Source organism: Amblyraja radiata, chromosome 4 (genome assembly GCF_010909765.2).
Source record: "Amblyraja radiata isolate CabotCenter1 chromosome 4, sAmbRad1.1.pri, whole genome shotgun sequence".
Classification (NCBI taxonomy): Eukaryota; Metazoa; Chordata; class Chondrichthyes; order Rajiformes; family Rajidae; genus Amblyraja; species Amblyraja radiata.
In genome coordinates this window covers 15,874,002-15,888,495 of record NC_045959.1, presented here as the reverse complement: position 1 = coordinate 15,888,495, position 14,494 = coordinate 15,874,002, and the positions used below count along the sequence as shown (strand labels likewise).

The 14,494-nt window shown below is 44.7% G+C and overlaps 1 long non-coding RNA gene across 1 annotated transcript; it reads right to left on the bottom strand.

Annotated features, from left to right (window-relative positions):
- Positions 1-360: 360 nt before the first annotated feature.
- Positions 361-11,469, bottom strand: LOC116971696. The gene is made up of 4 exons (XR_004411563.1): positions 11,373-11,469; positions 11,011-11,066; positions 1,906-1,965; positions 361-1,380 (listed from the first exon to the last, which is right to left on the bottom strand). It is a non-coding gene; the product is annotated as an uncharacterized LOC116971696 (long non-coding RNA).
- Between the last annotated feature and the right edge of the window lie 3,025 nt (positions 11,470-14,494).

Below are 14,494 nucleotides of genomic sequence, written 5' to 3'. Positions count from 1 at the left end.
TCTGCACTTTCACACTTCTGCACCTCTTAATCATACCAAGTCATTGATACCCACCCAAGATATCACATAGATAAAGCACTAGCGTGTTAAACTGTAGATATAAATATCAATTTTAAGTAATACCTTTTACATGTCTCTTTGTTATAAATAATTCCCAAGACTATATTCAAGTTCAACGGCATTTGGTGCAAATAAGATCATCGTGCAGAGTTAAGTCTGATGGGTGTGGGCTGTTGCTGGCATTAGCAACCTAACCCTGCCATGCCTCACTGGAATGGGTGCACGTATTTTAGGTCAATGTGCTTGGGCAATGTCACTGCATATTGATAATTCATGAGAAGCATAAGCGTAGAAGGGCCAGGTTCAGTTTGCTGACGCGAGTTAAATGAAGGTGCAGAGTGGTATAGGTGGCTGGGAGCATGGGCGAATGTGCTGCCTGGGAGGCTGTAGTAGGATGTGGATTGGTGACTAAGAGTCACTCAAACTGCTCTACAAAAATGACTCAATTTCCAGAGCAGGAGCTGGCACAATGAAATAATCCCTGAATCACATATGTCTGGTTTCATCTCCTTGGAATCAGCTCTGTGCAATTGGAGCTGGATTCTGTTGACCATGTAGAAGTGTGTGACTGAGATGACTGCAACATGACCTTCCAACTCTTGTACTTGGTGCCGAGCATGCCATATGCTTTCTTCTCCACCCTGTCTACCGAATTGCCATTTCCAGCGAAGTATGTACTTGTAGATCTTTCTGTTCAACAACATTTAATGAGACCACTTCATCTATTCAGTTGTGGCCTAGTCTAACTTCCAAAAATACATCCCTTTGCACTTTTCCAAGTTAAATTCCATCTGCCATTCCTTTGCCCAACTTTCCAATTAATCAATATTGCGTTGTACCCATAGACAATCTTCTTCATTGTCTGCTACAGCTACACCATCAATGTTGGTGTCATCTGCAAACTTCCTTTATCAAAAACCATACATTTCCCTCGATGGTTGTTCCCTCACATTTCCCTCACATAGATATGTTGGGTCAAAAGTCTGTTTCTGGGCTGAATAACCGTGACTCCCTCCTGTTCTTTGCTGTCTTGGCCTTAATGATGAATAGCATGGAATGACCTTATCATTATCAGAATTTTGAATGCTTGGATCGCGATTTGGGATGGAGGGGTTGCAATGTCAATAGTGCTGAGCTGTCTGCTGCAAGGAAGGATAAAGGTATTTGTGGGTGTGTAGATGGTGCAGCAGTTTGTGTGTGAGAGGTGCAAGTGTGTGCATGCAAGAGTACAGTTTAATTAGTTGTGAGCAACTCACCTTGACAGACTTGTGAGATCATGAAATTGCAGTCTGCACTGCTCCTCGGTCCTGGATTCTTACTCTGAAAGAAGGCATAGAAACATAGAAACATAGAAAATAGGTGCAGGAGTAGGCCATTCGGCCCTTCGAGCCTGCACCGCCATTCAATATGATCATCCTGTACCTGCCTACTCTCCATACCCCCTGATCCCTTTAGCCACAAGGGCCACATCTAACTCCCTCTTAAATATAGCCAATGAACTGGCCTCAACTACCTTCTGTGGCAGAGAGTTCCAGAGATTCACCACTCTCTGTGTGAAAAATGTTTTCCTCATCTCGGTCCTAAAAGATTTCCCCCTTACTCCTTAAACTGTGACCCCTTGTTCTGGACTTCCCCAACATCGGGAACAATCTTCCTGCATCTAGCCCTTAAGAATTTTGTAAGTGTCTATAAGATCCCCCCTCAATCTTCTAAATTCTAGCGAGTACAAGCCAAGTCTATCCAGTCTTTCTTCATATGAAAGTCCTGACATCCAAGGCAGCTATAGCCATCTCTTGGCAGTCTCCTCTGATGGTGGTATGGCCCCATTCACCTCCCTTCACTGACCTGGGTGCACAGGACCTCACTGCTGGTCCTAGCAATGTGCCTTAGAGGGCTGATGCGCTTCTACAAAGGCAGTGCAGTAACATATCAATAGCTGCGCTGGATTGAGAGCAGTCCAATTGCCAACCCATCCCCCGGCACTTTTTTATTGCCTCTGTCCCTTCTTATACAGTGCCTCTGCGTTCCTGGACCAGTCTAGTTTATTGTCTAGGTTAACTCCAAGGTGTACTCGTTGGTAAACTGCACATCCACACCCTTGATGGAGAAGGTCTTCCTTCCCTCCTAAAGTCCACCACTAACTTCTTAGTCTTGTCGGGTTCGTCATTCAGTTCAAGCTTCAGCAATGATGATAAGCAACAATGAGCAAGTTCCCTGAATATCCCACAATTATTATTCCCCTGAATGTACCAAGACCGGTTCCTATGTTTTCATCATCTCAATTGACAGTGGGAGCGCATTTATGAGAACAAATTATTCACATCATTCCATATTTGTCCCTCAATATGTAAGATCCTCTAATTAAATGTGGTTTTGGATTTCATTCAGAACTCAACTTTTGGCGAGCATTCCCTAAGGCAAGTGTGCTGAGCTTCACATGGGTATTCAGCAACAGGAGGGAACAGGAGCAACGCCTTTAACAGGGCTGTGTCCCTACCAATAAGGTAACAATGTGTGATGTTTGAAACATCATTACCATTTTGGCACCTTACATTGGGAGTTGCTGATGCACACAAGTTCTTGCAAGGTTTAGACAAGCTGTTGCCTATTAGTGGAGGTTGTGGAAAGGGATGAAAATTCCTCCTGCCCCTTCCAATATTTCCATTTCCTTTCTCTTCCTGGCTGCTAATATTAAGGCTATCAGGCATCTTGCAAAGGGCTAAAGTTATAAGACTGCTATGAGAACATGTTAAAACGTTGGCTCTCACCCAAACCCTTCTGAAAATATAATTGGCCACCTCTGGATAAAATGGGTAAAAATTATAGGAATAAAAAATAAAAAATAAATGAAACCTCCTAACAAATCTATTTATCATTCATGTGATTAGTGACTCCAGACTAATGAGGAGTTGAAAAATTGCCCCTGTCCCACTTAGGAAACCTGAACGGAAACCTCTGGAGACTTTGCGTGCCAAGGTTTCCGTGCGGTTCCCGGAGGTTGCAGGTGGTTTCCGGAGGTTGCAGGTAGTGGAAGCAGGTAGGGAGACTGACAAAAACCTACAGGAACCTCTGGGAACCGCACGGAAACCTTGGGTGGGAATGCAAAGTCTCCTGAGGTTTCCGTTAAGGTGTCCTAAGTGGGACAGGGGCATAAATCAGAGAAATTACTGAGACACATAGGGCAGAGGGACAATAGTTTTGATTAGCTTCTAATCAGGAAGATAGAGTAGGAGAAATAAAGAGGTGGAGAGGTGCTGGAAAGGAACTACAGACTTAATTAACATTGACAATTGAGTGATCGATTCAGTCCTGGAAGAATAAGAGGGCAGAATTTGAGATGCACAGATGTCTCAAGGATTGCTGGACTGGAGGAGATTACAAAGATAGGGAAGAGTGAGGCCACTGAGAGATGTGAATGGAAAAGGATAGTCATTTAAAATCAAACCATTGCTTGACTTGAATCCAGGGAGGATTCCATGCCAGAGACTTCCAAATGGCAGCTGGCCAGATTCCTGATTACGCAACTCACCAAACTCAATAGTTCCATTTGACACAACACAGGGAAGTGATGGTCAGCTTCTGATGAACTACCACTTCCACTTCTCCTCTCCGCAACATTCAACTCATGAGACGTGAACAGGAAGAAATATTGTGAATCACATAAAGTGGTTTGAGACGCACATGGGTTGCATTTTGAAGGATAGAATTCAGGTCCCCACCATGTGCCAAAAATGTTTGTTATAGTACGGAAGCGGCCAAATTCCGCTTCCAGTACGGAAGCGGCCGTTCCAGGGTTCCCAAGCCGCTGCGAGGATTCTCCCGACGCCGGAGCAACATCACCCGGCGAGAACGGCCAGGAACATCGGGCCTCCGTAGAGGCAACTGTGGAGGCCTCAATGGGCCCGACTATGGGTGAACTGGGGTTGGGGACTGGACTTTGTGCCTTCCCTCATGGTGGGAGCCATTGTGGGGGGATGTTTTTTATGTTTAAATCTCTTATTAATGTTATGTCTGTATTCTTTCTTTATGTGCTGCACTGGCAAGAAGCATTTCACTACACCTAGGTGTATGTGACTAATAAATAACCTTTGAACCTTTGAACCTTTGACCTTCAATAAGGCATAGTCCCTTCCCGTGGAAATTAATATTTGTTCTCTTATCTGTATTTCATGGCAAAAAATACTATAGAAAGTTTTAATTGCTATTTTTACATTGATTGTGTTCATGGAATTGCTTAGATTTGATGCTTGAAATATGTGCCAGTTTGCATCCTCCAGGACAGGGCAGGAGTGGGTGAGCGATGATGTTATAACCGATTACATGCATTCCATTATAAGTAGTGTAGGCAAAAAGAGATCACAATGAAAATTGTTGGACATACAAAAAGAATGTTAAAATAACAATGCGAGGTTTGTTTTTGGAGTGGAGATAACTAAGAGGGCACCTGGAAAGGTTGCACGGTTATGAAAAGGTAGGTAGTTGTAAGCTTTTCTCCAGAGCAGAAGAGTTTACAACCAGGGGGTGTAGGTTTAAGATAAGGAAGAGAAAGATAGTAGAAAGAGAAAGTAAGGAGGGCATATAAAATAAAAGTTTATCTTCCAGAAAAAATACAAGTTGCTGGAGGAAGTGAGTGGGCTAGGCAGCATCTGTGGTGGGAAATGGGGACAGATGACGTTTCGGATCAGGACCCTTCTTCAGACAGATGACAACCTTTGCTTTTTTTTTATTTATGCGAACAACACTTCTTTATCTGCGACATAAAGGACATAAAGATTAGTTATTTTCTTTTCACAGATGCTGCATGACACACTGGCTGTTTCCAGCATTTTTTGTTCTTATTTCAGATTTCTAGCATCTACAGTTTTCAGATTTAAAAAAAATATATCAGCTTCTGTTCAGATATAACCTTGTTCTTCTGCACTTATGTCTGTCCAGCTGCTGATCTTTCCAATATGTCACTTCAAAACTTTAGTGCTATAATGAGGACAAGCATCCTGAAATGTGTCCAAATTAATAACAGCAATATTATGTTGTTAGCATCAGGCCCTCATTTCAGCTTCAATGCATACACAATAAAAGCCCCACATTTCTCATCCCATCATTATTAAAAAAGATATGAGGAAATGTTGATCAGGCTAGGACTTTGATTCCTTGGAGCACAGGAGGCTGAGGGGTGATCTAATTGAGGTGTATTTAATTCCTGAGGGGAATATAGAGTCCTTTTTCAGGATAGGTGAATCAAGAATGGGAAGACACAGGTTTAAGGTGAAGGGGGTAAGATTTAATAGGAACCTGAGGGACAACTTTTTCATTCAGAGTATTGTGGGTTATATGGAATAAGCTGCTAAAGAAGGTAGTTGATCTGGGTACTATAATAGCATGTAAAATACTAAGGATGACGGAAAAGGTTTAGAGGACAATGGGGCAAATGCAGGAAAGGTGTACTATCTTAGATAGGTCATTTTGATTGGCATGGGTGATTTAGGCTGAAGGGACAGTTTTCATGCTGTATGACTTTGACTCTATATCCAATATATTTCTGAAATGAATATGCTTCCTTTGGCATTACCTCTATGAAAAACCTAGCTTTAGATGCTGGACTAAGTCTCATTGGGATTATTACATTTAATCAGAAAAACATTCATTGTGAGATGAAAACTGTGATGGTTTTCATGCTCATGGTTTAAATTCCGACCATACCTTTATTGGACAGAAATTGTACTTTATGTCTGAACAAAAGAGTGCCTAAAAAAACCTGTTCTGCATGGGAGAAGGCTCACATTTCACCACAATGGAACTTGTATACTTGAAGTGATGATGCATTTCCAGTTACTTGGAAACAGACAAGAAAAGGTTTTTGCATAAACACAAACTTTCAATAGGCAGCAGAGATGTACATTCATAACAAGACTCTGAGCATGTTTTCGTTAGGACAGCACAAAGCAAACCTTGACAAACATAAAATGAAGTGTCTACTGGAAACCTAAAAACGTTTGGATTTGGAAAGTTGGATTAGTCTCAATAGCACTTGAGGTCAACGTGGACATGATGAGGTCAATGGTCTCCTTATGTGCCAGGAATTTCTGTGACTCTTTAGATTATAAAAATAGTCAGCAGATCAGCACGTGACAGAGAACCAGAGCTTACATTGTAGGTCCAGTTTTGATGACAGTTCATCGACTTGAAATATGAATTCTTTATATCTGCACTACTGCTGCCAGTCCTGCTGAAAGTTCTGTTTTTATTACAATAAATTTGCTTAAATGTCCTTTTATTTCAGTGCTGTATCAGTTGTGTTCTTACTTCTACAGACAGGAATAACTTAGTCATAAGATGTTATGTTTTTATGGACCGATAAGGTTTATGAAGGAAATCAATTCTATTAGTTGTAATAGGAATGAAAGTCAACACAAAGGTTATTGCTGTCCCCATGTGTTGCTTGCGAGGGAGGAGTATGTTTGAATAACCTCAGTGAGTAACCACTTTATCAATCAAGTGAAATGGAGGTAAGCAAAGCAGTTGTAATAAATACAACCCTTGGCCTTTGGAGCCAGCTGATTCTAGATATCATTTTTAGTTTGTGAGTTTCTCTCTGTGGCTGAGCCTCTGAAAGCATGTACTGAACAAGAAATATTAGTTGGGGAGTTATTTATCTTCCTTGGACCACTTTTGATTCACCGAGCCCTGTTTATGTGATCTTGTGAATTTCATGTGTGACTCTCTTCTCTCTCCATTCATTTGGGGAACATAGATGCTCTAGGATGTGACTGCTGAGTTTTTTGTGTGAGGGGTAGACCCATGTTATTAGAATCCAACAAACCTGTTTATCATGAAACAGAAAACATATTAACAAAAAATATGAGGGTGTGTGACTTTGACATCATAAGTTTCAAATGCTTGTACAGTTGTCAAACACTGAGTGATTTTATCTTCCAGATGAAAGATTGTTGGTGTGCAAGTTGCTCAATATGATAAAGGAATTAGATCGACAAAGATACAGCCAAAACTAATCCCTCTTTTTGAGAAGCCACTCAATGCATCAATGCTGAGCCCATTGTCCCACAGAATCTGCCCATTTGTGTACTACCTGCAGAACAACAACAAGAAGGCAACTGACTGATTTACGTGGCACTAAGGCACAAAAGTTCATTGCTCTGCAAGTTAGGCGTCTGTCAGCCTGCTCTGCTGAGGTGTGCTCTGAATGGCGACAGACAAGTTAGATTGAAGATATCGTATTGGTAGAAACCTGTTTTGTTGTTGGCCGAGGTTTTATGTAGCTAGCAGCCAGCCTGCAGACATTAGTGAGGTGATCTAAAAAAGCGTTAAGCAGATGCCTGAGCCTTGACCCAGTCTGTGGCTGGATTTTGCTCAAGTCTGATATCTAATGAAGGTCCAAAGACCATGCGGTCCATCCACAGTGTTGGAGCTGATTTGCTTTTGTCCTTGTCCAGGTACCAATGCTTTTCCAGGTAAAGATTGGTTATGCCATCCTGAAATCCCTCACACATGCCCCATTAGTGAAGTCAAAGTTCAGCATCAATAACTGTCGAGGAGCGATGTTGCCAAAATCAAATACCAGTTGGGCCTGTGCTCAAAGATTGCAGCAATACTGATTGTGGATGCAATAGTGCGCTTCCTCCACCCAGCTGCAGCCTCGTTCCTTGTCATCTGCTTGCAGTGGGCAGTGAAGTCACCACCTCTAGTGTGAAGCATTCCCATATGTTTACATCACATGACTTCATGCTTCCAGTTGTCCCAACCTTGAGAACCAGAGGACATAGGTTTAAGATGAGGAGAAAACATTTAATAGGAATCTGAGGGAGACTTTTAGAATAAAATAACGTTTATTGTCATTTGAACCTAAGTTCAAACAAAATTACGTTTCTGCAGTCATACGAACAAGAAAAAAAAAACAAGGCACACAATTAACAAAAATTAAATAAACATCCATCACAGTGAATCTCCAAACACCTCCTCACTGTGATGGAAGGCAAAGTCTTGTCTCTCCACTGTTCTTTATTCTTCTCCTGATGTTAAAGCTCCCGACGGGCGATGGTAAGTCCTGCGGCCGTTAAGGCCGCGCCGGGCGATGTAAGGCCCTGCTCCGGGTCTTGATGTTGGAGCCTCCGACGGGCGATGGTAAGTCCCACGGCCATTAAAGCCGCAGCGGGCGATGCAAGGCCCCACTCCGGATTGTTTCCAACCCCGCCATTTGGGCGGGAGAAGTTGCCGTTGTAGGAGCTCCCACCAGGAACCCGCGAGCTCCCGATGCCACCGTCCACCGGGCCTGCGGCTGGAGCCACCGAAGCTCTGAAGTCGGGTCGCAGCCGCGCGCCACCACACCTCTCCGCGTTCCGAACTCGGCCAGCTCCACAATGGCAAGTCTGCAGGCTCCGCGACTGGAGCCCCCAGGTCGTTCCAGTTGGAGGCCGCTCCATGGTGCTAAGCCCCAACAACAACGGAGACCCGACAGGCCCGTACAGGGAAGAAATTAAAAGGTCGATGTGGGCAAGTTGGGCTGAAGGGCCTTTTTAAGAATAAGGAGTAGGCCGTTTAGGACTTTAAAAATAAGGGGTAGGCCATTTAGGAGTGAGATGAGGAAAAACCTTTTCACCCAGAGAGTTGTGAATCTGTGGAATTCTCTGCCACAGAAGGCAGTGGAGGCCAATTCGCTGGATGTTTTCTAGAGAGAGTTAAATATAGCTCTTAGGGCTAACATTCCATTTTCCACACAGAATTTGTAGGCTAATTAATTTTTGTAAATTGTCCCTAGTGTGTAGGATAGAACTAGTGTACGAGGTGATTGTTGGTTGGCGCGGATGCGGTTGACTGAAGGGCCTCTTTCCATACTGTATCTCTAAACTAAACTAAAACACTGTCCCACGCTGGGTAGTAGGAAGATTGTTTGCTTTGCCAGCCTAAGGTATTTTGAGGAAGCCTTCGCTCCTCCTAACTCCACTGGGAATGTATAATATACTGTATAATATACTGTATATCTATGCTCCCCAATGTTCTCATCATACCAGGCTGTCCCAACTTAAAACGTGACACATCTAACCAGGTCTCCTGCAATAATCACTGCTGGACTTGGTAAAGTATGTAACCTTGTGGACTTTGAGTGTAGTTAAAAGAAAAGTATGCAGAGTGATTTGTGGGAAACAGAATGATACCGGGAGCTCTAATAATAATAATAATAAATTGAATTTATATAGCGCTTTTCAGGGACTCAAAGTCACTTTACAAGGCAAGGCAAAAAACAAAAACAAAAACAAAAACAAAACAAAACCAACCAAAAAATGAGCAACAATTCAAGCACAGATGAAAAGGGACGGGGACGTGGGGCTAAGGATAGGCAGAGGTGAAGAGATGGGTCTTGAGGCGGGACTGGAAGATGGTGAGGGACTCAGAATTGCGGATCAGTTGGGGGAAGGAGTTCCAGAGCCTGGGAGCTGCCCTGGAGAAGGCTCTGTCCCCAAAACTGCGGAGGTTGGATTTGCGGATGGAGAGGAGACCGGCTTATGTGGATCTGAGGGACCGTGAGGGTTGGTAGGGGGAGGAGGTCAGTGAGATATGGGGGGGCCAGATGGTGGAGGGCTTTGTAGGTGAGGACCAGGATTTTGTAGGTGATCCGGTGGGAGATGGGAAGCCAGTGAAGTTGTTTGAGGACTGGAGTGATGTGGTGCCAGGATTTGGTGTGGGTGATGAGTCGGGCGGCTGTGTTCTGGACCAGTTGGAGTCGGTTGATGTAGGTGGAGCTGATGTCAAGGAGAAGTGAGTTGCAATAGTCCAGTCGGGAGGAGATGAAGGCATGGATGAGTCTTTCAGCAGCGGTGGGTGTGAGAGAGGGTCTGATTTTGGCGATGTTGCGGAGGTGAAAGAAGGAGGTTTTAATGACATGGCGGATGTGAGGCTCAAGGGAGAAGGTGGAATCAAAGATCACGCCAAGGTTGCGGGCCTGGGGAGATGGGGAGACAATGGTGCCGTCGATGGTGAGAGTGGGGTTATTGATTTTGCTGAGTGTGGATTTGGAGCCTATGAGGAGGAATTCTGTTTTATCGCTGTTGAGTTTGAGGAAGTTATGTTGCAACCAGGTTTTTATAGCTGACAAACAGGAGTTGATATGGGAGAGGGGGGGGGGGGGTAGGGGGGGGGGGGGGGGGGGGGGGGGGGGGGGGTTTGTGGGGGGATTTGGTGCTGACGTAGATCTGGGTGTCATCGGCGTAACAGTGGAAGCCCAGGTTGAAGTGGCGGAGTATCTGACCAAGGGGGAGGATGTAGATGATGAAGAGGAGGGGGCCGAGTACGGAGCCTTGGGGAACGCCTTGAGTGACTGGCTGTAGCAGAGGTGTGGTTATGGAGAGAGATGAAGTGGGATCTGTTGGAAAGGTAGGAGTGGAGCCAGCTGAGTGCAGAGCCTTCAATGCCGAGGTCTTTGAGTCTGGTGAGCAGGATGTTGTGGCTCACTGTATCGAAGGCTGCACTCAGGTCGAGGAGGATGAGGATGTTGAGGGAACCGATGTCAGCAGAGGTGAGGAGGTCGTTGAGGACTTTGAGGAGAGCGGTTTCTGTGCTGTGGAGGGGGCGAAAGCCAGATTGGAGGGGTTTGAATATGTTATTGGCATGGAGATGGGATTGAAGTTGTGAGATGATGATACGCTCCATGGTTTTAGAAAGAAAGGCGAGGTTTGAGCTCTAAAAGGTGTGTCTTATTGGTTTAAGATTTCTCCAGGTTTGCTCACATGTGAACAACAATGCATGATCACACATGATTTATTATATCACACATATTTTGGTAAACCCAACTGCTTCTCCCTTTATAACAAAAGAACAGTGAAACTAACATCTGCAATCTTGCATGCTTAAATCATTCATGTGTCTCTGATTGGAGCAATCAAAAATTGCAGATGCTGGAAAGTTGAAATAAAAATAGAAAATGCAGGAAGCACTCACCATTGGTGGACAGAGAAATGAAATTGATGTTTGCCGTCAAGGATTCTTTGTCAGAACTAGTAAAGTGAGAAAACAAGTGTGTTAAGTTACAGAGGACAAGGGTGGAGAGAACGACAAGAGAGTTGAGTCAAGTGTATTTAGTTGTCATAGGTACCAAAATGGAACAATTACTTTCTTACTCACAGCAGTACCACAGCTCTGTAAACTCATTAGATTACATAATAAAAGCAAACAAAAGAAAAAGTTCAGTAAATTAAAAAAACCCCAATATTAGTACAAAATAAAACAAAAGTCCCAATTCCCTCATGCGACCAAGACAGTTCGTAGTTCGAAGTTAGTTGGTGTTTGTAGTGTTCACTAACTTAATGGTTGTTGGGAGGAAGCTGGCTACTGGATGATGATGTTGGTTGCTATTTTGTGGCAGTGCCTCCTGTAGATCCCTTCCATCCTGGAAGGTCAGCACCTGTGATGGACTGGGCAGTGTCCACCACTTTTTGTAATCTCCTTCACTCCTGGGCATTCGAGTTGCTGAACCAGGCAGTGATGCAACCAGTCAATATTTTCTAAAGCAGCCATCTGTAGAAGTTCAAGAGCATATTTGTTGACCTACCGAATCTCCTCAATCCTGTAAGGAAATAGAGGCATTGGTCGGGTTTCTTTAGGATTGCTTCAATATGCTGTGTCCAGGACAAATCTTCAGAGGTATGCATGCCAACAGACATGAAATTGTTGACTCTCTGCACCATTGATCTATCGATGAAGACTGGTTTGTGGATCCTCGACCTTCTTCTGCTGAAGTCAACAATCAGCTTTTCCTACTGAGAGCAAGGTTGTCGTTCTGGCACCATTCAATCAAATGATTGACTTCCCTCCTATACTTTGACTCATAATTATCCGTAAATCATCCAAAAATGGTTGTGTTGTCGGCAGATTTAAGGATTCTGTTGGAACTGTGTCTGGCTACCCAGTCATGGGTGTAGAGTGAGTAGAGCAGGTGACCGGGCACAAAGCCTTGTGCCCATGTGCTGATGGTTATCGAGGAGGAGGAGGAGGTGGAGGGGTAGAGAGGGAAGGGGTGGGGGTAGAGAGGGAGAGGGAGGGGGTAGAGAGAGTGGGAGTAAGGGTAGATAGGGAGGGAGTAGAGAGGGGGAGGGAGGGTAGAGAGGGAGGGGGTAGGGAATAGAGAGGGGCAGAGAGGGAGGGTGTTAGAGAGAGAGATGGAGGGGGGTAGAGTGGGAGTGAGGGAGGGTAGAGAGGGAGATCAAGGGGTAGAGGGGTAGAGGGGGAGGGACGGTAGAGAGGGGGGGGGGGTAGAGAGATTGGGAGTAAGGGTAGATAGGGAGGGGGTAGAGAGGGGGAGGGAGGGTAGAAAGGGAGGGGGTAGGGATGAGAGGGGGATAGAGAGGGTGGGAGAGAGGGGCATCCCCCTCTTCCATGCCCCCTCATATCCCTCAACCACCCCACTCCCCACCCCATCTACCTCCTCCTCATTTCCCTCATCCTCATCCCCTTAATTCCCATTCCCACTCCCGGGGCCTGGAACTCCACCTGGTTCTCGTACTCGGCCCGGCCCTGGCTGTAGACTCCAGCCGTCAGCTCGGCCACTGCCTCGGCTCCAGTGGGCTCGTCTATGACCCCGGACCCAGACTCATCCTTGGTTCCAGTGGCGGCTTCTTTCTCGGCCCCGGTCATGGCCCTATCCCAAGCCCCGGTCTCAGCTCTCACTCCAGCTCCAGCACCACCCTCCCCGTCGGGCATCGGGCGGAGGCAGCTGCCGCCAAGCGAGTGCGCTGGAATGCCCCTCCCTCCCGAGTGTCCCGTCCTGCCTTGCGAGTAAATTGTGATGTCACTCGGGTTTTTTACCGAAATGGGTGAGTTTTCTGGCTTTTTAAAAAACTGATTAAAAAGTCCGGAAATAGTTAGTGGGAATGCGACAGGAAGATGTTTATCGCCTCGACGGGAAAAATATGAGTAGAATGTGTGAAAATGGGAATGGCCTAGCGTTTGGAACATATTGGAAAATTGACACACACGCACAGCCACAAACAAGACGAAGAGTTTTGGTATTATAGAGATGATGGGGTTGTATGAATGGCTGTATGTATGTGTTTTTATTGTCCAAGTGGTCCAGTGCAGAGTGAAGAGCCATCAAGATCACATCTCCTTTTGATTTATTGTGGCGATAGGCAAATTGTAGTAGCTCCATGTTCTTGCGCCATAACAAACATCTCAAGACACTTTATCACCACAGACATTAGTGCCACCGGTCAGTAGTCATTGAGGTCGGCCACCTTACATTTCTTGGGCACCAGTATCATTGATGCCATTTTAAAGCAGGTGGGAACCTTTAACCTCAGTTATGAGAGGTTGATGATGTTAGCAAAAAATCCAGCTAGTTGGTCCCTGCTGAATATGAGAATGCAACCAGGTACAAGCTGAGGATTCACCTCCACGAAGGTTCTTCTGACGCTGGCCTTGGTGACTGAGATCACAATGCTATTGGGGGCCCGGGCACGTATATTAATGTTTTCCCTATCGAAGCATGCGTAGAACTCATTGTGCTCATCTGAAAGTGATACCTCGTTGTTGCGTGAGCTGCCACTTGGTTTCACCTTATAGGAAGTGATGGCGTGCAAGCCCTACCACAACCATTAAACATCAATTTCATCCTCCAATTTGGATAGGGTGGACAATTTTTTTGTGAACCCCTCTGAATTGCTCATCAATGTGATATGGGAAAAGAATCAGTTCCATGTATCTTCACTGCCTACTCAATGTATTACCTTTTCAACTGGCTTGATGTTTCAGTGGAAGTGCAAACTATAGGAAAGTGTAGTCCCAAAGGAAATCTACGAGGGTTTATTTTGCTGGAAATGCATTAAGAGTGCAACACAATGACATGTCCTTTGTGCTAAGTCTTCTCCAAAGAACTGGGACAGTGATGCTGGTGAAGGAGCAGGTCAGCTTGAAGAGCATTCTTCTGCTTCCTATTTTTATCTGTGTATTTGCTAACAAGACATTTGGCTTGTTGTGCGATTTGAACCAAAAAAGGAAAGACGTGAATGTGCCTGACTAGGAGTACGTTGACGGATTTATTCTACAATAACCATGAATGATGGAAGTATTTACTGAAACATCCAGGCCATGTTTTCTTATTAAACGTCACGAGCAGCAGAAGTGAATAGCCCCATAAAACCAGTAATGCTTGTAGTTTATGACCTGCTGGGTACTTTAACAGCAGTCAGGCTATAGTTGATAATTAGTTGAATCGTGGAGACCTGACAGCTGCAACTATGGTTGTTTGTATTGGAGCAGAATTGGTTTTAACATTTGATAGCATGAGTAATGCACACATGCAATCTTCCTTTTCACGTTCAAATTGCAAAATAGATCATTTTTATCAAGGTGGAGGTGCCTTGAGCATTTTTCCTTTAATCACTGAAATAATTTTTCTGAAACAGTTCCTAGTTTTGGGGCCAGATCA